Raw genomic sequence first — 26,501 nt, 5'->3', positions numbered from 1 at the left:
TCCAGATAGTTTTTGATTTTTCCAGAGTAGTATTATGCTTAGTTCTTAAGCAATTATGTTAGATTTTTGACAAACTTTACTATTTTTTCAAAGTATAGCAATGTAGTGGGGGCTACACTCTGAATTAAAACTCTTAGAATGAATATGGTTTATCTTAACCAAAAAATAAACATACCAGTATCTGACAACAGAATTAAGTGCAAAACGTACTTTGAACAAAAAAAAATAAGAATGAGACTAAGTTGTGAAGGAAGTACAACATCAGTAATAAACATTTACATCAGGTACAACCAACTGTTTGGAGCACACAGACATAAAAACAAAGAGCATTTTCTATTATAGTACGTAAAAAATATACTTTTTACAAAGAGATCTAAGAATAAAATTCAAATACAATTTGAACAAAACGATAATGATAACATTAAGTTAAGTCACAAGCAGGTAGTTTTTGGCGATAGAACGACTTCTTCAATCTTTGAAAGCTCTTTCTCGGCATTCTTCATGAATTTTGTTTTCATACTTTGCAGCGCCATCAGCTTTACTAATTTTCTTCTTTCTCTCATTTTCTTTTGAGGAGAGGGGGAACAAAAGGACGGTAGATTACGGTCGCACAGCACCGAGCTGAGGATTAACGATAAGCGTAGCAGTGCATCGAACTAAACAGAAGGCAAGCAAATGCCTCTGCCCGAAATCAAATCAATTACCACGTCTTTACGAGGATTTTTTTGGCAAAATGCAAAAATTCCCTGAGTTTCGCTCAAGTTTTCAGAACAAAAAAGATCACTGTGTTTTCGCCGTTTTCCAGGACTCTGAATACCCTGTAAGAGTAAAAAAGGCAGCGTACATTCTTATTTCAATCCGTAACATCACACAGGGTAAGCAACAAGAACAGCTAAAATTAACCGAGTCCAAAAGCGTATTATGTGTCTCAAGAACTTCCGGCAACTGGGTACCTTAATCACTGTTTTCCAATGTATTTATTCCTTAATGAAATTTCCCATAAATAAGACGTCACTTGCACAAAAAAAAACTTTTCCGTTCATTGAATCTCTAATACAAATGAATGTGTCGGTAATCTACATAAAGATTTAAAAGCACTTACTTTGGTCTAGAAAGGTGTTAATAGTATATATTCAGAAACAAATATTAGCTTGCCAGCAGCCATAAAAATTTAGGAACTAAAATTAAGGGGGTCTACTTCAGTGGCGATATCGGGCATTTCGATTTACCGCCGTTCGTCTATCCACCAAAAAGGTCGATGTCAACTGTACTTGATCGACAATAACCTTTCATTTTGATGTTATTCATGGATTTATCATTGGATCTGCGCCAACATATGCTTCAGATATCTGAAAAACAATAGCAGGTGCGAAATGTTAGAAAATATGTTATATTACAGCTGTAAGCACTGCACAATTTTCACAAACTTATGTGTGCGCTGGCGTACATATCGCAAAACGAAACAAATGAAAAATGTGGTGGAAGATCTTTGACAGATTACGCTTTGGAGAAATCAATGATCAGTGAGCGAATGTCACAAAAGGCGGATAAGGTAATTGCTAGTATTGTTATTTGTTTAGTTTCGTTGACAGCTGTTGCCGAAGGTAGTCAATTAAGCGAATCCTGTTATCCCTTTGGTTTTATGTTGCTCACTTTTGTCACAAGTGGAAGTTAGTGATGGTATTAGACAGGTAATTTAAAAAAAAGTTTTGCCTCTTTGTCGCAGTAGACATCAAAATCGAAACTTTCGTTCATCTACTGTTCTTAATGCCTTTGAAAGTATCTGGCAGCTTAATTGTAATATTCGTGAATGGAAAAACGTTGTCTTTAACGCCGTGTTTATGCCGCATACAGTTAAATTCGAGTACATTGAAAGAGTCGTGTAAGTCCTTCCTAGAAATAACAAAATTAATTTGAGATTTTTGATCTTAAGATAGTGAGTAAAAGTGATGACACATATCTGTATTTGTTAAAGCGCGTGCTGTTTTTGGTAATTTAGTGAAATTTTATTTCCTCGCGCAGTTGACATTACGTATTCTAGCATTTGTCGCAAAGGCAGTGTAACGAATATTGCCCAGATAAATGTTCAGTCAAAATAACCAGAATATAATGTTGTTTGTGTCCTGCGACAGATGTGAACAGGAATGTTCTTTGTTGCTGTTAGTGTCCTAGAAATTTATATTGGGAAGGTTGACAGAAACTGAAAGTTTATGTAATGGAAAAATACTTAATATTTGTTTGATGTGCTTGCTCCTGTCCAGTGTTGTTACTGTAGATTATTATCGTATCAATTAAAAATGTTTATGTATAGTGTACTTCGTTGGTATCCATTAGTGAGTATTAGCTGTAACTGTTTTTTTAAAAAGTATTTTGCAAACCATTCAATTTTTTGGGATAGAAACGATAGTGTGGGAGGTCAGTGTTGCTTCTGAGGAAGTCCACTAACAGTTTACTAGTTAAAAAGAAATGAAAGGCTGTTGTGTCAACTGATATCTATGTGATTTTTTGCTGCGCTCATCATTTAGTGATGTTTGCAATAAGAGTGTGGGGGCATATACAAAGCTGTATAATCTGTTGCATGATGCATACCTAATAGCTGTTTAATTGCCCATCAGATTGCATCAGCAAATTCAACTTATCTCCCTCCTTTCCTGGAAGAGCAACCAGTGTTGAGAATGTCTTAATCCTGTATAATACCTATAATATGCACACGATAGTCAATTTAGGCGATATTCTTAACAGCGATTGTATCCATTCGAAAAAGGCATTTTGTTGATGACTGACTGTAAAGGAAATTCTTCTTTCATATTAGTTTTAAACTTACATGACTAGTAATTATCTTGGTATGTTCGAAGCCTTAAGTCTCCAAAATTGTATGATAACCATTATAGTAGGGTCATTCCATGTCAAGTGGCCTAAATTTAGACAAGCCCCCCACTTGACCATCTCCAATTCTGATGAAATTTTGACGGGATGTGCATATAGATCTTACATTAAGCACTGCCAAATTACAGCTTCATAAGTAGTATGGTGGGGCCACTAGCCACCTTTTCATAAAGGCTCTCTTTATTTTTTTTTACGTTGTGACTGAAATGAATAAATGATCACCATTGTTTTACCATTGTTCAGGATCTAAGAGACTTGTTGTGCTGAAACTTTGTGATCCTGTTCAACTTTTTGGGTACAATAACTTAGTTACAGTACAAAAGGTCAAACTATGGTAAATTCATCATAGTGTGCTATCAAAGTGGCCCATAAATCTTGTCCCAAATAAACTTGGGCCTACATTTATATTACATTAAAAAATACATGTACCAGTCATACTCTTTATGGTTCCCAAGTCAAATATTTCAGTTCTTATTAATTCATTTGCTGAAATTTGGACTCGACAGAAGCGTCCGATCCCACGCGTCTGCTTTGACCCTTGACGTAAGGGTGTTGTATTACTTATTTTAATTATCTGTTTCCTCCAATTTCTGTTTTAGTTTATTATATTTATCTTTCTGATCTGTTAGTTCTATCCCGTGAGATTTTTTTTTAAGACAAAAACACTAATCAGCTACTAAAGCATCTTTATCTTCTATGGTTTGCAGGGGTTACGACCCCTGGGGAGGTGGGTGGGTGGGTATGCATGCATGGCTGTCTTCACTTACACGTTGTAGCTATGCAAGGCGTCTAAATTTGTTTATATTTAGTTTGCCCCCCCCACCCAAAACACCCCATTTCCAGCGCTTGTCCCGTTAGTGTCATTAGGGTTCTTGTGGAAAGTGTGTGTGTTTGTTTTTGTTTCCGCCATATTTGTGACGTCATGGGTCAAAGCAGACGGGCGGGATCGGATGCTTCCGTATTTCCGAAATTTGTTACTAATGGCAATTACAGTTGACTCTAACAAGCTATAATGTCAGCCCATTCTTGTTGCTGATGGAGCTGGAATGACAGAAATAATGTGTTGGTTTGGGGTCCAACAAGCATTCTGCCTAACTGGCCAATAGAACGAATGTGCGGGTCCATTGGGGTGCATTAAACTGGGTAAAACATCATTTTCTTCTTCTGAAACTTCAGACACGTTACCAATCCACCATTTTTCCGTCATATATACGGGCAATGTATTGGCCTGGTTGTAAGGCTGTAATATTTCTGAATTAAACTGTTGCTTGATGTTGCCACAAAAAAATTTGTATTATTGGATACTCTTCTAATACAAAATTGCTTTTCATTTGATGGCACAAAATGGGGTTTCTCTCTTGTTCCTGATATTGTGCAGCCATTTTTGGACCCTGCTGTGTGCTCAGTTTTTAATGTTTCAATTTCTTCTTTTGAAACAAAAATGAATTGGCTTCCTCTGATGTTATTTGTACAGCATTTAAACAAATCAGTTGGTGTCAAAATCTGGACCTCAGTTGATCTTTAAAGGCTTGCTCTTGCTGCCAGGTGCTTTACGGTTCCTCAAATTTTGCATGGCTTTTAACGAAAAAGTTCCATTCAGCTAAGATTCTAGTCATTTTGATGGTGGCAGAGATTCAGAAAATTTTTGGAGTTTTTGTTCAGTGCTGCTGACCCATCACTGAAGTAGTAAATGTGTGTGATTATTCCGAGGAGACACTGTAGATCTTCTATTAGCTTCACTATAAAAGCATGGACAGCAATTGAATCATGCTTCAGGCTGTTGCTTATTATACAGTAGCTGATGCTGATGATGTCCATGTTATTTCTGAAGTACACAACAAATGGGTATAAAGTTGCTTGGCTGTTATTCCAGTGAAAACCTTGAGCTGCATCCTGAACAATGAAGGAATAATTTTCAGCAAAGTCCATTAATATGATCAGTTGGCTTACAGCTTTCTTTTATGCATTTTAGGTGCTTGCTCTGGTGCTATGCAACATAATGAGTGGAAAGTTTGTCAATTTTTGAAATCAGATGTTCAATAAAATCCTTGGTCATCTGCTTGGTTTGTAATGTATATCTATCAGTGTGCACCCACTGTTTGAACTCAATGGTATCATCTGGATCACTGTCTTCAAAACTGCTTCCTAAAAACTGTTCCAGTAGTTCTTTTCCCAGACAGATTTGACAGTGATGAAGCATGCAGTCTTTGAATTCCAAATCATACATTGTTTTAGTAATCGGACTCTTATAATCTTTTTTAGCTAATTGGAGTGCTTGCAAGCATCAGTTTCACATTTTGGTGTAGTGCTAACACACACTGAGAGGGTTCATGCAGCACCCACAGTGATGCACCATTTTGGTCTCAATTGGAAAATCCAATTTCAGGCCCATGTTGAAGTCGATATGCAGCAAACATTTCTTTCAAATTATTCAGAAGGTATTTTTGCATCAAAACTTTCTTCCTTTCTATTCTAATTGATTGTCTTTTTTACCTGGACAAATTCGGCTAAATTCTTCATTCTGAAAAAATGTTACCACTCTTTCTTTTATGCACCTGGAATCTTCTTGCCACACTTGTTCTTTGGCAGAGCTAATACACCATTTTCTGCCTACAACTTCCTAGCTGCTTTGACCATCCTCTCTGAAACACCAGATTCTTGCATTCTCTCTTTTATAGTCCAGCTTTGTGGTACTAATGTCAATATTTGCAATTTTTCAGGCTGTCTTGACAATTGCAACTTCTTTCAATTCTTTAATCAGCTGCTTATAATCTTCACAATCAGTACATGTCTTGCTTGTACTAAGTGTTTGAAGATCTTTTGGGGTGAATCCTCCAGAAGCAGCAGCAGCAATGTTGTTTGCAATTGCCTCTTGAGCTTTGCTTAGTTTTTGTTTTGCATGACCTTTCACACCCCTTTTTGATACTCTCTGAAATTTTAGCAGTTAGACTTGAATTGATTGATACTTCTGGATATGCTTCATCTTCTAACTGGTTTGAAGTTGACTGATTTTTCTGCTTTCTTTGCTAAAAATTGTTTTCTGCAAGTTGGATAGATGTTCTGACCAAGTTTCACATTGCTCTTAGCCACAGGTTGCAATTGTTTTGTTTCCACATTGACAATCATTATTTGTCCACAAGCATTGCTTTGTGATGAAAGCATATTTGTGCATTTTCAGTAAGACATTTCTCACTTCTTTGGTTTATTAATTCCTATTGCTCTACTGAAAATTCTTTGATTGGAATGAAGTGTGTGTGTGTGTGTGTGTGTGTGTGTGTGTGTGTGTGTGTGTGTGTGTGTGTGTGTGTTTTCAGATGACCTGCAGAATTATCTGCAAGGCCAATGACACATGGTACTGAAACCTCGTTGATATTGATTACACTACAATTAAATTTATGCTTCCAGTTGCCTTTTGTTTCAGTATTAGAAAAAGTAGAAGTAGTAGTGTATATTTCCAGCTGAAAAATATTAAACAATCATAGGTAATAGGAACTTCCTTGATAATACAACAGAACAAAATTAAATTACTTGATAAACATTTCTAAAGAGTCATCCTGTACCTTGAAATAATTTTTACTTACAGAAAAGATGTTTATCCAGTAATGACAACACATCTTACATCATTTAAAAAGGCACACACATCTGAACACTCTTCACTTCACAACAGTGTGCTTCAGACTGATTGTTGAAGCAGGTTACCAATCTCCATTGTTGACACTAAACTGGTCTGTCTCCAAAATAAAAAAACTATTTCTGATCAGACAAGGTGAGCTCAGATAACTCGGTTATTATTTGAGCAATCTGGACGCCACTTGCAGAGCTTTGACAGGTTGCAGATAACTAAAGTATCAACTTCAGAAAGTTATTCTTTCAGTAGTTAAAAGGCAATAAAGTATAGTCATAATTTGGTATGACGAGATTTATGAGCCACTTTGATAGCACACTATGATGAATTTACCATAGTTTGACCTTCTGTTTTACAGCTAAGATATTGTACCCAAAAAGTTGAACAGGATCACAAAGTTTCAGCATGACAGGTATCTTAGATCCTCAGTAATGGTAAAACAAAGTTGATCACTTATTCATTTCAGTCGCAATGTCAAAAAACGAGCCTTTATGAAAAGGTGGCTAGTGGTCCCACCATACTACTTCTGAAGCTGTAATTTGGCAGTATTTCATGTAAGGTCTATATGTACACCCTGTAAAAATTTCATTGAAATTGGAGATAAGAGTGGGGACCCTTAGGCCACTTGACATGGAATGACCCAGTAGTTTGTGCCTTACAGCAGACAAATATTTTTTTTTGTATTCAGTGCATACCACTAAGCCAAGATGGACAGATATCCTGATGTGTATGTAGCGACAGTACAATTGATGTTTGCTGCAGGAGATAAACATTAAAACTATAGATGAACAGAAGTTCATTTATTCACTGTTACATAAATCTCGTCATAAAATATCCTCAGGAAGTGGAAGGTTAAGGGAAATCTTAGCAAAGACACACAACCGTTATAATTAAATTTGTAGTCTGTAATGTTGTTGTTATGCATTTACGACCTCAGTGGACCACTTCAGTCCCACATTTTCTGGTAGTCTTCAGTAGGTTTCCTTCCAAATTGCCTAGCATAATTTCATTTGCTCTGATCTTTTTTGTTGTTTCTCATGTGTAAATTCCTGTTTTATTGTCTGTTTTTATTTAAACTTCATGTTTTTCACTTTCTTTGATTTTTCTGTTTTGCAAATCGTCCAGGGTTAATTCCAGCACTTTCATATCCTCCCTGACTTCCTTTATTCATCTTACTTACTGGTTCAGGTTCCAAATTTGTGTATAATTTTTCTGGGTGATGTTTTTTCTGGTGTTCTCATAATGTGACCAAAATGGATATCCTTTTTTCTGCTTATAATTTCTTCTAGGTGTTGAAATTGTTTCACTGATTTTACTTTCCTGTTATTTACTGTTATGTGGTTGACTATTAGTATATCTGCTTTAATTCTGTCTTTTGCTATATTTTGTAGGCTTTTATTGCTGGCTTCTTAAATGTCAGATAGTAATGCTACGTCATCTGCGAATCCCAAGCAATTTCATCTCACGTGGTTCCAATTTGTATGTTTTTAGCATTTTCCCTAAATACTTTTGGCATATTCATTGGTGTTTATTTGTACTAACATGGCCTACTATATGCACCCATTGACTGTTGTGCTTGTGTTCTGTAGCTCAAATCCATGAAAGATATTTAAAGCAATGGACTCAACTTACTTGGGTACATGTAGCAGGTATTCAAAATGAATGGTTGTGAAGATGGTTGTAGCAATTAGGCAAACAAAATGTTCATTTGCAAAAGAGTGGCAGTAGTGATTCATACATTAAAGATGAACATCATCTGTGCTGTATATTAGTAACTACCACTGAGCTGTTTATACTGCTGGTGTGTAGATGAACTAAACTGAATATAATGAAATTAATAGGAATGATACTTCTTAAAACATTATGCTTCTTCCTTCATTACATTGAATAGCTATGTTTATTTAGCACTGTTAGCTTGATATTCAGATAGCTGCACTGGTGATAACTATAGTTTTATCCTTTACTGTTCTTTGAAATAGTATGGGCCTAAAAGACTTGGGATTATGTGATTATAAGAGTTGCCAAAACAAAAGCTTTTGTAGTTATTGGTCTTGAACAAAGACCTTCATATTTGACCAATTTATTTTAGGATAGCCTTCTGTGTGTTGACACTGGAGGTAGTGTTCATAATTTACTACCCATTTTTCACACCCTTCAAGCATCCTAGTCACAGAACTGTTAACTCTTGTTGCCACACTTGACTGCACACAGAATTTGTCACATGTGGTACACACCTGTGTGTAAAAAATGTCATGTCTGTGTAATAACCCACTCTAGTTCAGAAGCAGTGGTAATGTGCATAGCTACAACACTAGGAGAAAGGCTGATCTTTACTATTCTGGGTTAAATCTGACTTTGGAACAGAAAGGGGTGGATTACACTGCCAAAGAAGTCCTTGGTCACTTGCCAAATAGCATCAAAACTCTGACAGATAGCCAGCCAGAATTTGAAAGCAAATTAAAAGCATTTCTGAGTTACAGCTGCTTCTACTCAGTAGATGAATTTTAGATATAAATTAGTAATTTTACAGTTATCAAAAAATTGTCACACAAAGAAGCCAGTTTGTTAAACTGGCACATTTCACACCTTCACAAAGTGTCGTCTGCATGATTATTAATAACATTAATTAATTTAATCTAGAGGCATTTTTAATGAACTTTCTTGACAAAACCATCATCACTCATGAAACGCAAAGCATAAGAAATGAGGTGGTGCCTCACAACACCCAAACTATAACTTTTGTCTATCTGCAAGAGTTCAATTCTTAAACAGCACAAGTATTGTATGCTGCAAAATTTCGAGTCAGTTGGAGTGTGGATACAGACTGATCTGTAGCATAGTGTGATGTCTAAGTTATGATGGAGAGAGACAGTTTGGTAGTGAATTGACAGCCAACGAAAGAGAATATTAATTATGCCGACAGATTGATCTGTAATGTGGGAGATGGTCCAAATTAGGTTGAAAAAGTTGAGAGATTGTGAATCCAGTGAACATAATGCTATGAGCATATAAGTAGTTATTGTTTTATAATGTAATTGGGTAGATAAAAAAATCTACTCAAGTGGCAGCAGGAGAACACACACATAAAAGTACAGAAATTTTCAAGGCATCGGAGCCAGTGGTTCCTTCTTCTGGCAGAAGGGTTGAAGATGAAGGAAGAGGAGTGGAGGAAAAGGAATGGTGAGGTTTTGGAAATGCACCCCAGAGATCGCAAAAGTTGTCCAGAACCCTGGGGGTTAGTGGTGGCTTAGAAGATGGGATGGGAAAGAAAGACCGATTGTTACAGGCTGCACCAAATGAGATTTGAAAATCTCTGAGCTTAATGGTGAAAGATAGGGCATTGCACAATATAGAGATTACTGACAAAACAATATCCACGAGTTAATAAGCATAGAAAGCTGAGTTTATTGTATATTGTTGAGTTGATGGGGGTGGAGGAGGGGGGATAGACAGGTCAGAAAATAAGATATAGAAAAACTAAAAAGAAATTCCCTCCTCCATCCCTCCCTTTCAGTTTCCTATATCCTTTATTTTTTGGAGTATCTATGCCCCACCCACCTACCTCTACCACATACAATATACTTAGCATTCCACTCTTATTTACTCATGCATGAGGTTCTCTCAGTAATCTCTGTAGTGTTCATTGCCCTGTCTTCCACCTTTAAGCTCTCAGGTTTTCAAATTTTGTTGGGTGCAGTCTTTCCTTGTCATCCCATCAGGAAAGTCTCAACCAGCCCAGGGTTCTGAGTGATTTTTCTGAACTCTTCAAATTCACACCAGTCCTTTACTTACCCTTCAACCCTTCTGCCACAAGAAGCCACTGGTTCAGAAAGCTTAAACATTTCTGTGTCTTTATAGGCATGTTCCCCTGCCATCACTTGGTAAACACACTAGACTCTGAGTGGTTTATGCATGCCATTTTGCTGTCATGGGTCAGAGGAGCTCACACAAGCAAGCACACTTAATGCACATGTGACCACTAGTACTATCAGCTCTGACTGGAGCTCCGGTTGGAGCTGCCAGTGGTAGCAGTCATATGTGCTTGTGGTGTGTTTGCCTGTGGGAATGTGTGCGTGCACTCTCCCTTTGCTGAAGGTTTTGGCCGAAAGCATTACTGTGTGTAACAGTCTTTTTGATATGGTTGTCTGCAACTCAGTGGGCCATCTTCACAGTGAGTAGCAATCTATCCTTTTCCTAATATTGCTGGTATTCCAACCTCCTCCTCCTACATGTATTAACACATAATACTTCACTGCTCTTTTCTCATCAAATATGCTTCCTAGAGTTGCTGTATACATGTACTACTGTATTATGGAACAATAAACCAGCATCCAAAATATTCTTACATGAACAAATAAAAATCTTGGTCAACTGAATCTATTGGTACACATCAGCTTTGTCTCCTGCATAGTAATTGTGTGGTTCATTACTTCAAATTTGTGCAAACAGAACAGGGCCAAAATTTCTTCTCATCTGTATTAGTTTTTGCATTGTAGATTGTGATGACATACTGATTTGTAGTGCAGCTGAAGGTTTGGGTTAGAATTTGCAATCTGGCGATGCAGTACTAAACGCTTCAATGCGTGTGTTGTTATTTGTGGAGTTGTCGCATGTGTTCTGTGATGGATCTGACAGTCAAGTTAACAGCTGTATGTTGATAGAGATGTGGGATATCCTTCAGAAGTGTGCCTCAACCCCTTTTGTAAGAGTTAACTTGGAGATTTTGGAATGGATGGCTGTGGGATGATTCCATGATCTCCACACCTTGCTCATTTTACATTTTCATCATCATAGAAACAGTTTCAGATGACAATAATATTCTAGAGATGTGGCACAGAATATTGAGTTACTGTATAATACCTCCAGAGGATACAAAAATTGCTGAAACTTGCAGGTGTTACTAATAATAAAATTCCCATATTTTATAGTTTTTGTATATTGAACATTAGTTTTTCATATGTTTCATACATGAGTGTTATGCTCTGTTCAAGTCTCTCATACTGATGTAAAGGTACCTCTTGCACATCTGGAACTTGTTCTAGACATGTAAGAGATTCCTCAGGAAATTCAAGAGTGCAATTTGCAAAAGTGTCACATTAAAAAATTACTTTTATAGCTTATTAGTATTCCAGCTGTCTTACTTGCATTGACAGTGTGCACACTATTAAAGATGATTAAGAACTTGACTATATAACACTATGTATTAAGGCTTTTAATATGTCTAAGTTCCTCCAACTACTGATAAAGTATTCTGCAAATATTATTAAAGATTAACACACAAATCCCTGAATTGAGTAATATCTCAATGTTTGAGTGCAGATCGGATTACATTGCCAAAATTAAATCTAAAAAAACTTGCGTTAGGTTAGGGACTTTTGCGTGGGCTATGAACTGCGAGTAGATGTACAGATTGTATGGTTATTGTGATTCATTTTCCTCTCATAATTTACATATCACCAACAGAGGTAGGCATTGTCATCCATCTGAACTGAACTTCACACCCGTATGCATTGACGTTCATCCATTACCCAAACATTAACTCATCCTCCGCAGTTACTCATATTCCAGTATGCTTTGGACATGGTAATATGTTCCCAATTCTTTCCATTCCAGTTGGTCTGTACTAGTTGATTAGTAATGTGAAATACAATTTAAACTACTTAATTGTTACTCATGCCATTATTCAGTATTTTATATTAAAATTGTCAGTTGTCCAGAAAACCTTAAAATAAAAATTTAGAAAGTGTAAGAGCAAGTAATGTTTGGTGAAAGTTACATTGAATTATTTTGAATATTTATGAGAAAATGAGCCTTCTATATAAAAAATCTCTTACTGTTGTAATGAACTATAATAAGAATATAGAACTCTAATATTGACCTTAGTCCATTTCCTCTTTCTTTTTACTTCTGTTCCATCTTTCCTCACTGTTCACTACATGCTCTTCTTTGCCAGATTTTAACACCTTTTTGACTTCCTTGATCTGTTGTACCTGTTTATATTTCTCATAATGTTTTGAGCATTGGGATGTTGTCATGTCAGACTGCTGAGATACTTGGGCCCTTGGCAGTCTTTATTAATTGTAACTTGATTGTCACCTGTGTAGAGAGAATTATTTTGAACAAATATTGAATTAGGTATCCCTGTCCTAATTATGTTGTTGAAAGAATCATTCTATGCCTTGCGTATAAGCACACTCAGAAGAGATTTAAGCTTTTGTGAAGTTACTCACTGAAATTTACAGTGGCATGGATAAAATGTTAATGGGTGTACTGCTCAGCTCCAGTAAACACCACAAGTGTAGTGTCGTGTTATGCAGGCAGTTTCTGGAATGATTTTGTGTGTGTATGCCAGTTTTACATGTCATCAGATGTTACTTATAACATAGCATTAATTTCTAATGGAGGCTAGCTTAGATCATGTTTATTAGATCTATATTGGTGTGATAGAGATGATGATCCTTTAAGGAAAACAGTGTTTTGTGTTTTATTGTATGCTAGACTTCTTTGCAAGAGTTTGTGGTGCCTGACTGATATGGAGCATAGGCACATCATTGGATTAGAAGGTAGATAGTTTGATTGAGAGTTGATGAAGCCAACAAATACGTCATGACAATTTTTTTTATATACATTGCTCATTCCATAGTTATATTTATGCCCATGATTAAATCCCATATATTGCCAATATGATCAGATGTTTTCAGGTTGCAATGTGTTTTGGTGACTGTTACTAACAAAAATGATCGTATTACAAATTCTTGAATGTCTGTAGAAATCCCACTAGTTTATTAGAATTTATTTTGATAATTTACTCCTGTTAGTAATTTCAGCCATTAATCACCATTAGTCATTTCTTCTCTCATATCTCTGCCATGTTAATGGTGTCATTGGTCTGCTAGCATGGTATCACATTGGTAACTAATCTATACTGCACTACAGTCCTTAGAGATAAGTATAAATTGTGCTGTGTTTCTGTGCCTTTGGCTGAAGCTCATGATATGGTTCCTCATTAATCAAAAGTTCATGGAAAAATGCCCAAATATCTCTGTTTACAGAAATCTCACATTTTGTTCCTTTGAATTGACAGTTGGGGAAAAAATCCTGTATTTAGGTTTGTGTAAATGAAAATCTCTCATGTTTCTTCATTTTCCACTGTTTGCAACAGTTCTCAACTTTACCCCATATTTTTCAGTGAGGGCAACAAACATATTAGAATATTTAAATTTCACTTGGTGTTTTGAATCTGTTTGATTCCTTTATACACAATTATTTTTCCTTCAGTTGAAACAGCTGGGGCCAGTATGAAACACATTTACAATTTCGGTTTGGTTGTGAATCTAGAAAGAAGTTGTTTAATGAACTGTCGAAGTATGGCTCTCACTTACTGCAATTTCATCTATTTTCTCCACACATCCAGAAGCGTCATTTCTGTGCATATTTGTCAGTTATTCCTGTCTTTAGTGTCAGTCTTTGTGTCCTATTTTCACTTTCACTGGTACACATTCTCTGACCTAACATGCGACAAAATATTCTACCACTGTTACACATAAATGTTTTGTTTACATGTCTCTGACTAAACATTTCTGCATTTTTGTGTGTAGTGTTACCAACTCTGCTACTAGCTTAGATGTTCAATTTATCTAAAAAAATATTCGGTTAATGAATGCTTGTTGTACATCTGCTGTGTCACTTGATGAAGAGAGGGTTTTCAAGTTATTTATTGGTATAGTGATTTTGTGGGTTTGGTTTCCAAGGAGATAGTCTTAAAGTACTAAAATATTTTTTTTCTGTTATTAAATAGTTGTTGTTTGTGTGTTCTTGAGACAGCTGAGTGTCTGTTTTATGGTCTTAATGAAATACTGCCATACGTGCTCTCTACATCAAAACAAAGCAGTGTCTTCTGTACATGGGATATTTGTAATTTGTTTGTTATTTATTAGCTAAGTGGTGTTTCTTACTGTCCTATCATTTTAAAGTTTGTTTTGGTGGACGAGCAGTGTGTGCACTTTTACCAGTATGTAGACATATGTTGCTACTGCCTTGAAATTTCCTATTAGTTTGAGATTGTCTTCTGGATTGTAGCTTGGCTCATGAGTTACATACCATTGTTCACTCACCATCCCCATCTCCCCATCAATCTAGTCCTCACCCGCCTCTTCCAAGCTGTGTATTTTTACTTGTCCTAAATGTATGATCTTTTGAGTGTTTTTAAAATGTATTTGAAATTTGTGTGCTGTCAGACTTTAATATGGGTATTTGTGAAATATGAACTTTGAACATTAAACCTTAGTGCGACAGTCATTAAAAGGTCAAAGTTCAAAATTCAGGTGTAGTGGAACTCCATGCTTTAATTCAAAGCAGTAAAATTAAATTTATCAGACCTGTTGGCACTCCTTGCCTCACAGTGGTAATTCAGTAATTATTGGGCTTGCCGAGCTGCCTCCATTTGATTTTGCAGCGGCACTTGGGTAGAGAGCTATTAAAGAATTTCTTTGTGGTGGAATAGTGAGGGGGTAGCATCACAGCAAATGTATGGCATCTCTGTAATTATCAGCTTACCACTGAGAGTGATGTTCAATTATCCTGTTAAATTCATTAGATATGTTCTTGTAATTTGGGTGAAATATTGTAACTATTCTTATGTAGTAGGTGACAACACAGAATTTTTTTACTCCAAGGAGGTGATTTTAGGCATGAATTAAAATTGCTCACATTTCTTTCTTTGTGTTGATCAGCTTTTCTGTCTGCATTAGCTACCACCACAGTAATAAGAGAATTTTAGTCATTGGCACCTCAGTACTTTGTTTGCTAAATTAGTTGTTTCTCAGTATGAATGCAAGTGTAACAGTAGGTTCAAATGATGTTGGAAAAGTGATATATTTAATCTGTGTTTTCTCCTCTCTAATGCCATGCAAAATTCAGTAATGAAATATTAAGAAAAGTCAAAGTTTGTGCTGCAGTTCTGTAGACTGGAAAACAAACTTTTGATAATCATCAGCCTTCAACTGTAATGAGACAAATTTAATGAATTATTATTATGGTTTAGTCGTGTGCTCATAGCTTTTGTCACTTATTTCCACTATTTTTTTTAATGTTGGAGCTGGAATATGGAAATTTTCGATGTTTGCTTGACTGAATATCTGTATTTGTTAGTCATTCACTTTATCCTAAGAGAAGTAGCAGAATAGTCAGAAAATGCTGATAACAGGAAGCTTCTAATATTAAATCATTCCTGATGATTTATCATAGTGACAAAATAGCAGTTAACATCAGAGCACATTACCGAGCTATTGAATGAGTAATTTTTGCTGCAGATACCAGAGGACCGCAACTTCATTGTCTTCAGTAGGCTGGATTGGTTTAATTTTGTTTAAACTCCTGGCTCCAGTGTATTAATTGAACATGGAAATGGTGTTCTCATGTCTCTGTAATTAGGAATGCAAAGGTTGAAAAACAGGTTATTCCTTATGTTTGAGTGTTTGGGGTAAACCTCTGAATAGATATCGGAAACAGTTACCAGCTTTGAGTTCTTGGACATACAATGTAACGTATTTATGAACCTATTGAAGCTCATTGAGAGAGTAGTTGTTTGTCCTGATCAGTTTTAAATTAGTAGTGGAGATGTGATTTCGCTTCACAGTGGAACAAGAGGTGGGAGTTCAGTGAATCTTGAGTTAAGAGATGAGGTTGGTAAGCAGATTGGATGTTTCGATTTGTTTACAGCCATTAGCATTGGGGTCACCTATCTTAGACCTGATGTAACGCTCTCCCATAACGTCATGAGAAATTTTTTGTTGCAGTTAGAATTAGACTTATGAGCTGGCCAGAACTCGCTATAACAGTGTTACTAGGAGTATAGGTGGCTGTAGTGCCAAGTCCCATGATTGCAGCAAAATCCCAGTCAAACTGTAGCTACAGATAGTGATAGACTGCAACTCTTGTTTAATACCTCCATTTTATTGAGCTCACAATCTGCTGTAGAAGAAATTAAATTGTTTGCAGGTAGGTGTAAGCATAGGGCATACAGTGACAATTACGTAGCATGTAAGGGGCCTGTTGTGTGTGGGGTATATAGGTGTTAATGCTTTCCACACACTGGAAGGAATTAAGTCTGGCGTTTAATTCCATTATCAGTGACCCCCTGGTGGTAGTTTTGTATCACGGGTTAGTAGGATCTGCATAGTCTCAGACCATTTCAGCACTGTATATCAGAACATACAATCAAAGTGCAATGTTTTAAAAGCCATTCAAAACTCAAATTTTTATTTTATTATTTAAGGCCTTGTCATTAAGCCCTTTAGCAGAATGAGTCCTACTTCTATTCTAGTAATAATTTAAATGAGCAACTTGGTATTAAGGACTGAGATAATCTCCTACAACAGTGAAGAGCTTTGCAGATGTGTGCATTCATTTATAATTAATTTGACCCAACACTTGACGAAATTCATGTGACAATGAATAGAACTGTAAGCGTAGTTCGGAACTGGTTCTTTTGTCACCTTAAAATTAGTGTTGGTGACAGAGTGATACGCAATTGGAAGTGGAGTACTACTTACCATAGAAGTCTATTGTAATAATTACACCTTGATACTTGGCCTATGTGTGTTTTGATAGGATAAGGGCATTGAACGATTAAGACTTAAATTACGACCAAACCGTGCCAACTATGTGGTGCTGGATAGAAAATCTGTCCTGTGCTCTGCTTGGTGAACCTCTTATTTCATTTCGGATTATCTCTCTTAAGTGTATTGTAGATTGGAGAGTTCATTCATCAAAAGCTTTTTGCTGCTCTTGGTAAAACGTCAGCAGTGGTTAAATTGTAGTCATAATGAGATGACTTTTCAATATTTTGATTATTATAAACTGAATGACAATTTAATGATATATTCAGAATATTACTGTCAGCATTGTGGTAATGTTCTTGATTTGAAACTTTGTTATTCGTACATTTTGAAATTTTTCTGTGGGTATTCTTGTTTTTTAATCAGTGCTGTGTTGCTTTTTATTTGTGTTCTTTTGGTTTGGAAGTAGTGCTAATGAGAGTTGTAAAAATTGTTTTCAGGTGTGTAATAATCAAAGAATAGAAAGTCAAACAGTGGAAACTTCAGGTGGGATTATCAACATTGTAAGAAGACAGATTGCTACTTATTGTGACCTAGACACGTTAAGTTGCAGTCAGTCACAACTAAGACACTTACATGAAGCTAAGCTTTTGGCCACAGCCTTAATCAGCATCTTGGGCCGGAATGCAACTATCGTGTGGGATGCGAGCAGCAATCTGGAGGGGATGGAGAAGGGGAAGGGATAGTAGTGTACAGGAGGGGAGACAGATAAACACTGTCTGGTGGACTGTGCAGGGACTAGACTGCCAACAGTCACAGCATCAGGTGGTTGTGGGGCAGGGAGGTGGGGAAGAAAGGAGCAAAAAAGGGGAGCAGTGGGGAAAGATAGACAGATGTGTTGGTAGAGGGCTGTAAATAAACATTATGTGGAGATCAGAATGGTGACAAAACTATTGGGTGGAGGATGTGGGGAAACTGTTACCATACATTGAAGCCGGGATAATTACGGGAGTGGAAAATGTTCTGTAAGGATAATTCCCATCTGTGCAGGCCGTCTGGATCCTTCCATACACCACCAGCTTTGTTGAGCTCTGCAGATGGGAGTTACCCTTAAAACACATTCTCCACTCCTGTAATTATCCCTGCTTCAACGTGTGGTAACATACTGTCCCCCACATCCTCCACCCAATAGTTTCGTCTGCATTCTTATCTGCCACCATGTTTATTTGCAGCCCTCTGCCAATGCATATGCCTGTCTTTCCCCACTCCTCCCCTTTTTGATCCTTTTTTTCCTCACTTCCGTGCCCCACAACCTCCGGATGCTGTGCTTGTTGGCAGTCCAGTCCCTGCCAACTCCACCAGACAGCATTTGTCTCTCCCCCCTACCTGTACACTACTTTCCCTTTCCCCTTCTCTTCCCCCACTCCGTCCAGATTGCTGCTTGCATCCCATGTGATAGTTGCATTCCGACCTGAGGTGCTGGAGTTGCCAGTCTTGTGTACATGAAATGTGCTTGCTTGTGTATGTGAATGGTATGAATGTCTTTTACTGATAAAGGCTGTGGCTGAAAACTTTATGTAAGTGCATCTTAATCGTGTCTGCCTGCAACATGACATTTCTCCTTCATGATACGTAGCAATATGTCTTTCCCTATATTATTGTTAAAGAATAAAAAGTGTTGTTTGTTCATAATGTTTACAATATAACTACTGGTGAAGCCTTTAAAAATATGAATTGCGCTAGGTAAAATATACTTTGCACTATCTTTGAGACAGGAAAGATAAATTATGGCAGCTACTGAAAATGAGGACTGCGCGAATTTCGATTAAACATACTGAATGATTCTTACCTAATGTGACATTTAGTTTGTAATTTTTTGTTTTTCCATCCAAAAAGGTCATTACCTTAAGAATCTACAGCTAATCTAACATTTTAAAGTGTGAATTGTCTTAGATGTTTGTATGGCAGTAGAGTGCTTCTCTGAAGCAGGGGTTCGCTATCTCAGTGGTAACATTGTCTTTCGAGGCTGCCTTAGCTATCCGTTCCACTTGGTTACTTTTATACCACTTCTGTGACTGAGCTTCATGCAGCCAAATTGAAATGTAATAAGATATTGTAAGAAAACTGATAACTAGTCTTCTTATGTCTTTGATTTCAGTACTGTGTAACTTTGAAAGTGAAGAACTTAACAAAATTGCACACTAGTAATGAATGCATTTTTCTGCTTCCACTCATCTTTTTCCCATTAATACATATTTTATCAATCAGTGCTTTGCATTGAATAACTTATCAGGGTTTTGTAGACTTGTAGTCCCTGTAGGGGATTTACATACTTCAGTATTAGTATTGAAATAATATTTGAATATTATCTAGGTTTTGCACGTAGAGAATATATGTATAACATCTTACCACTATTCAATCATGAAATTTTGGTCGGTCTCATATTGCTGATACTTTGTTTTATTAAAATAGAATTTATTCAGCATAGGGGTATTGTTATAAGTTGTAACTTGTATTAGTACAGAGCATATTTTTGTAGTGATGTTCATTAGCTAATTTTACACAACAGATAAAAATAACAGAGAAGTTAGTCAACTGTACTGTATCATATTATCCACAACAGTCTGACAACAGCCAGATATTGTTTTGATTCCATACCTGTAGAAATATACTGGTTTGGAGTTAGTGATATTGTAAAGCCCAGTTTGAAGTGCTTTTGCATCCAGAAATGAGTGTTTTTGATAGTCATTCAGTAAAGATAAAGGTTAACATTGGAGGAGAATAAATCAAATGAAAAATGATCTGTGAACCAAGCTCCTGGAAAATTGCTTCTGTCAAATCGGCAGAGGCTGGCTGTGCATTATCTTGCAATATCAGCACTCGTAGCACTCTTTAGTTGATTTCCTGAGATTGCAAGTGCAAGATGTTTCAGCATTTAGGCTATAAATGCCAGCTGCAATGGATGTACTGCTGAGGAGCAATTCATATACATACACCCTCTTCATAACCCAAGTACATAATACTGTCTTGGTGGATGCAAGTTCAAGAACTGTTGAATCTGATATGAAAGAGTGTGATCAGGACTTAAGCTAAGTCTTCTTGTGATATGAGAATAGCACTGTGTTAGTGGAACCCCATGGAGAAGAAGAATAGCATGATTTTTAGGACTTCTGAATTTAAACTGTAAGAATATTAAATTTATGATGAAAATGGAAATAGGTGGGTGTCTATTGTTTTTAGATGTTTTAGTTGGAAAGTGAATGGGTCATTTAGGCATTCAGTTTACTTCAGACCACACATATAGATTTTTAGTTAGAGAGATCTGTCAACACCTCTCACAGGCTGTGGGCATCCTTCTTGGACTGATGCACTAGACACATCTTGAATCTAATGAAGACAGGGTTACAAAGAATTTGAACAGCTACAATCAGTGTTCAAAGAAAATTAATGTTCTTCTCATTACGTTAGTATAGTTTAAACAAAGATTAAACATGACCAGTTGCAAGATAGAGAATAATGTTAAAGTTCAGGGTGTTCCTCCCATATATGGTCAATATTTCTGTAAGCTAGGTGAAATCCTGAAAAGCCATTACAGTAAAGTAATGTTGCAGCCACCTGCAAAGAAAGACCTGTGTTCTTCTCGTCTCATTAAAGGATTAATTGTGTCAGTATCGCAAAGTGTCGGTATTTGTCAGACCACACACAAGGATAAAATGAAATGTGTGGAACATGATCGCCACACTTGCCTTTACCAAACCTGTAAGTCAGCCATAGCTGAGCATTGTATATCAATGGGACATTCTTTGGAGTATTCTACCACTAAAATCACGAAGGTGATACCCTTTCAGAATTTGGTTACTGAAGAATCAGTGGAAATAAGTTTGGCTGGAGATTTTATTAATCATGATGGCAACTGTCAGCTGGATAGTGTGGAAGTTCTTTAACTTGTCCAGAAAGACAAAATTTTACTCCTAATACCATGTCTAGTGACAAAAGAGTTTTAGTTCAACCAGTAGATTTTTAACTCTGTCAACCTACAATTTGACAGAGGGGCATGTATGCAGTATATTCCTGTGCACCTCAGTGGGAGCAGTATTCAACAGAGAGCACTGAATTTGACAAAAGTGTGTTCATGCAGCAAAAAGTGTGTGTGTGTGTGTGTGTGTGTGTGTGTGTGTGTGTGTGTGTGTGTGTGTGTTTTTAGCACGACACCATTTTTTTGTGTGTAAATGTAGTAGTGTTTACAAGTAATCTACAGGGTACAGTTCACTTGAAGGTGACTGCCACTTTGTCAGCTGAAATATGGTTGCAAGACCTCTGTGTGATATGTGCAATGAGGGCAGCCTGCATGCTAACATACCAAAAAAGTACTGCAGGCTTAAGTGGCATTCTTTCTTTATATGTAAATTTTAAGTATGATGATAATGTACTCCAGTGCTCTTTGTCACATGCTGTGTGAACAGTAGTTACACAGCTGGTACTGCACTTTGTGTAATAGATTTTACAGATATTTTTCACAGAAACTTGCACTACAATAAGTAAGTAATATTATGCTTGCCAAAGCAGTGCAGCATGTGCTTGTAGATCATTGGTACAAGGTGGGATGTAGTGTGGCCACATGGGTGGACACTGTCCACCAGCATTTGGCACCACACTGAGGGTAGAGTGTAGTGTGTATTCTGAATTGGACAGGTAACTGTAAGCTCTTTAATGGAATTATTTCTGATATGTTTTCTTATTACTCACTAAACTAATAGTTGGTAATATTCATGCCTGTCAGCACCAGCTTTCTTCGTATTGCAGTTATTACATTCTTCTTGAAGTCTGAGGCTATTTTGCCTATTGTGGCTGGCTCTCACAAGGCTATCAGTAGTTCTGATGGAATGTTGTCTACTGCAGGAGCCTTGTTTAGACTTAGTTATTTCAGTGCTCTGTTAAATTCTTCTCATTGTACTGTATCTCTCATCTCATCTTCATATTCCTATTCTGTTTCTGTAATATTGCCTTCAAATTTGTCTTCCTTGTACAGATCCTCTATATACTCCTTCCACCTTTCTGCTTTCCCTTCTTTACTTAGTACTGGTTTTCCATCCAAGCTCTTGATATTCATACAACAACTTCCCTTCTTGCCAAAGGCTTCTTTCGTTTTTCCTGTAGGCAGTATGTGTCTTTCCTCTAGTGAAATATGCTTATATAGCCATAGAGTTGTCTCCTAGCCATTTTGCTCTTCCTGTCTCTCATTTTTTAGACAGTTGTATTCCCTTTTTTCCTGCTTAATTTTCTGTGTTTTTATATTTTCTCCTTTCATCAATTAAAACCAATTTGTTGTGTGACATCCAGAGAGTTGTACCAGTCTTTTCCCCTGTTTCACCATCTGCTGCCTTCACTATATCAGCTCTCAAAGCTACCCATTCATCTTTGAATGCTGATTAAAACTGGAGAAACTGCAAAAAGGTAGGCAATTAAGGAAATGGGCCCTGAGTTAATTGAAAGAACCAGATGTTGTTGAGAGCTTCAGAGGGAGAATTAAGCAATGGTTGATTAGAACAGGGAAAAAGGAATAAAGATGTTTAAAATATGACAAAAATAATACCAGCAGCACAGTGCCAATTAAATGGTCAACAACGGCTTGTCAGAATAAACCCACATACAAAATAGGTGGTATATTCAACGAGCAGGGTACAAGCATTCAATGAAACATAAATTATCCACCAGACAGATACCAACAGCCCTGTATCTACAATTTCAGTTGCAAGGATTTTTGGCAAAATTTACATTGTAATGCCTGGTAGAAACTTTGACATAAGGTGTAAAGAACACATCAGGATTTGAAAATACAGTACATGCCATCTAATATTTGCAGATCACATTTAACTAAAATATCATAGGCCAAGCAAATGAGAAAATAATATATGCATAATTGAAATCATTAGAACAAACTTCTCATGTGTCAAGAAAATTGCCATACACACATTGCACAAACAGTGTTAACGTGTACCTAACGGCCATATAAAAATTGGAATCAAACACTACACAAATCATTCTCCTCCTCCCCACCTTGTAGCGATTTCCCTAAATCGCTTCAGGCAAATGCCGGGATGGTTCCTTTGAAAGGGCACGGCCGATTTCCTTCCCCATCCATCCCTCACCTGCGCTTGCGCTCCGTCTCTAATGACCTCGTTGTCGACGGGACGTTAAACACTAATCTCCTCCTCCTCCTCCTCCCCACCTTGTACTCATCTTTCAACACTCTTCCTCCTCTCTGTGTAGATCAGTAATTTCCAAGCTCTCTCTTCATCACATTCATATAATTAAAGCTGTATTGCTGTAAGTAAAGAGAGAACACTTTCAGATGAAATGAACATTAAATGTAACAATGTTGGCAACACTAAACACATGAAGTTATATAGAAACATGTTTCTGCAGGGAAGTGTAAAAACATATATGTGCAATAGTGGCGCATTGTTTAGTTGTGTTCCATCAGGAAATAGGAAGCAAAGCAAGTGAAAATGAAAATAGGCCAAAAATGCCAGTGCCAAAGTCAGGAATAGCATGCCAAATTTGCATGCAGATGACACTTCCAGATAGAAACAGATGAAAATGCAGTAAGTCAAAGAACCACACTTAGCTTGTGCAAGGGGCTGTTTTTAAATAATCAACAAAACCAAAGTTGTAAAAAAAAAAAAAACTTGATTTCACACTGCAGATGATTGTCCAGTAAAACAAAATGCATTTGGTAAAGCAAATGTATGTGCCTATGTAATAGTTGCATAGATTGATCCAAAACACTTAAATTTGTTGAACTATTACTATAGAGACCATGGCCAGACAAATGAATTTGTTTTTATTCATGGGCATGATTCAGTCTTTCGTCAGTCAGTTTTTGAATACCTTGCTACCATGGGCATTAAAATAATTGTGGCATCTAATGTGGTTGAGTATCTAAATGTCACTTTTTGTCTTTGACCAAACATAATTTGTACTACATAAAGTAAATGTCACACATTTCATGAACAATATTTTAAAAACTGTTGTGTTAGAAATCTGTTAAGGAGTTTACAGGATTTTTGGTAGTATTAGTGGCAATGTAATTTAGAGACATTTCAAATTACAGTAACCATAGGAAAAACTTCCATATCAGTAGGCTCAGTGGTTGTAGATACATGCCAGTGGTTACTATAGCCAAGTTAATCTGTGGTGGTAAAATTTGCACTAGTATTCTAAAAATGTGCTGTTCATATTTTTGTGTGGTTCCCCTCATTAGTTTGACTGTAGAGACAGTTATGAGGTTTTTACTTACTGACTTTTTAAGCAAAACATTCAGAAATGCTCATTAAAGAGTGGTTCATTGTGTATTAATTGTGATTTGGTTTTGGCCTATGTTCTTATCACAAAGTGGCAAAACAAAGATTTTCAAAACATGCAGGACTATGGAATAAGCAGTGGAATATTTAGATCCCTCTAAGAAAGGAGAAATGCAGTAGACACGTATAGATACATAACATTGAAATCCTTTCACATTGAGAAATGTGATGATGTGATTGTCAAATCGATAGATTGGAACAAGGCTGCAGTATAAAAGTGAAACTGCTTGTATGTATATCTGTTGTAGAGATATTGTTTGATGTAGAAGCAATTTGTCCATTTTTGGGTGCAGCAACTTTAAAATAGACAATGGAATAAACCCCTCAAGTGTAGAACAGCCTAAGCTCGTATACAGGTAGTCAGTTGTTTATAATTTGCTTTTAATAGTTACTTTGTCACTTCATAATAAACATGTCTTACAAACTTTTATTGACATGAAATAATAGGTATCTCTATATTAACTGTAGTGGTATTTAACCTGTGGTAGTTCTATTCCATCACATTGTTAGAACATAGTTGTTAAACAGTTGTAGCTGTACTAGCTTATGGGAAAGTAAAAGAGCACAGTAAGAAAAGTTACTATGTTGATTGGAGGTAGTGATTTTGTTAATATACATATTGAAGATGTTCTCAGATTGTAGGTAAATGATTAATCATGTAAAAAAAGTAGTTATCCTGTTAATTAGGTCAGCATAGGACATTTGCAAATACAATATCTTCCATTGAATCAGAAAGATATTTGGGTATAGCAAAATAATGTTGCATAAAAAATATGCCAATTCAAGGAAAGATAGTGTTGTTCTCTCTCTCTCTCTCTCTCTCTCTCTCTCTCTCTCTCTCTCTCTTTTGTAATTATTTGATGAAATGAATATGGCATGAACAAATAATTAAAAACATAATAAATTTGTGTGTAATGAATTGTACCTTAGTATTAGAGAACATATTGTAACACATTTCTAGTAAATTATGAACTTTTGTCAAGTAATGGAAAAAAATTTGATCTGGTTTGTTTCAGGGATGGATACAGAAGACACTACTGGTGGAAGTGTAAAGTTGTAAGCTCGTCTTTCTGAGCAGTAGTGAATACTATCTACTGCCCAAAGGACGAATTTACAAGTTTATACTGCAAGGTACATCTAGTATGCCACAATCAGGTTGACTCATCTGGTGCAGTCCATAAATGAAGATACTGCAGCAAGTAGCATTTTTTATTTTCCATAAGCAGGACCATTATTTAGAATGTGGAAGTTTGACAGATTCAAGATAGCAGTAGCGTATTAACTGAGTAGTCTGGTTGTCATCTTTTTTATGAGTGTACTATGTGGTAGTTGTATATGTGACATTTCTTAAAATTGTCCTTACCTGTAAGTCTCCTTAAACTGATTTTACACACACACACACACACACACACACACACAGAGCAAAATTATATTATTGTTGTGAGGAAAGCACAGAGGATGCTAATGAATTGATAACATTTTTAATTTTGTTGTTGTTAAAATTGACAGTGTTTTTTTTTTTAATTTAGCTATGTTTGTTATAGATGGTGACAACATAAAGTTAAAAAAGACAAAAATCAAAGGAAGGAAATAGATTAGAAATGTTATAGACCACTTGTTTTCAAAAATTGTTATACTTCATTATACTTAGTATTTCTAAAATCCATATTTGTTTGCACATATTTACCAGTGTAGAGTAAGTGAATACATGTTTCAGCATAGTTTGTAGCCATAGTTCCCAGATGAACAGGTCAGATTGTATATATTAAAGACACACAAATGCACATTTTCATGTCACAATTAGTCAAAGTAATAAAGTCTAGTAATGCTGTGGTGTATTTTTATTTCTCTAATATTCAAAACCCACAAACAGGAAACAATTCTCTTAATCATACAACATTGTGGTCATGCCAGTTGCTTGGTATATATATATGTATCTTTTCATACTATTAAGTTTAGTAACTGAGTGATCTAATACATGAAAGGAAAAATAAGGTTGTTAAGAACAGATATTTTCACTCTTAAACATGTTTTCTCATTTCATGTTTGTAAACTACTTTGCTAGAA

General features: G+C 36.3%; 1 long non-coding RNA gene across 2 annotated transcripts; it reads left to right on the top strand.

The window, feature by feature from the left end:
- The first annotated feature begins 1,507 nt into the window (after positions 1 to 1,507).
- LOC124556055 lies at positions 1,508 to 26,265 on the top strand. Of its 2 annotated transcripts, none has more exons than XR_006968602.1 (2): positions 1,508 to 1,552; positions 25,451 to 26,265. It is a non-coding gene; the product is annotated as an uncharacterized LOC124556055 (long non-coding RNA). The 2 variants fall into 2 exon arrangements; XR_006968603.1 differs by lacking the exon at positions 1,508 to 1,552 and adding an exon at positions 1,571 to 1,691.
- The last annotated feature ends 236 nt before the right edge of the window (positions 26,266 to 26,501 follow it).

The sequence above is a fragment of the Schistocerca americana genome, chromosome X (genome assembly GCF_021461395.2).
Source record: "Schistocerca americana isolate TAMUIC-IGC-003095 chromosome X, iqSchAmer2.1, whole genome shotgun sequence".
In the NCBI taxonomy this organism is placed as follows: Eukaryota; Metazoa; Arthropoda; class Insecta; order Orthoptera; family Acrididae; genus Schistocerca; species Schistocerca americana.
Note: the sequence above shows the minus strand (reverse complement) of the source record. Positions and strands in the feature narration are given on the sequence as shown.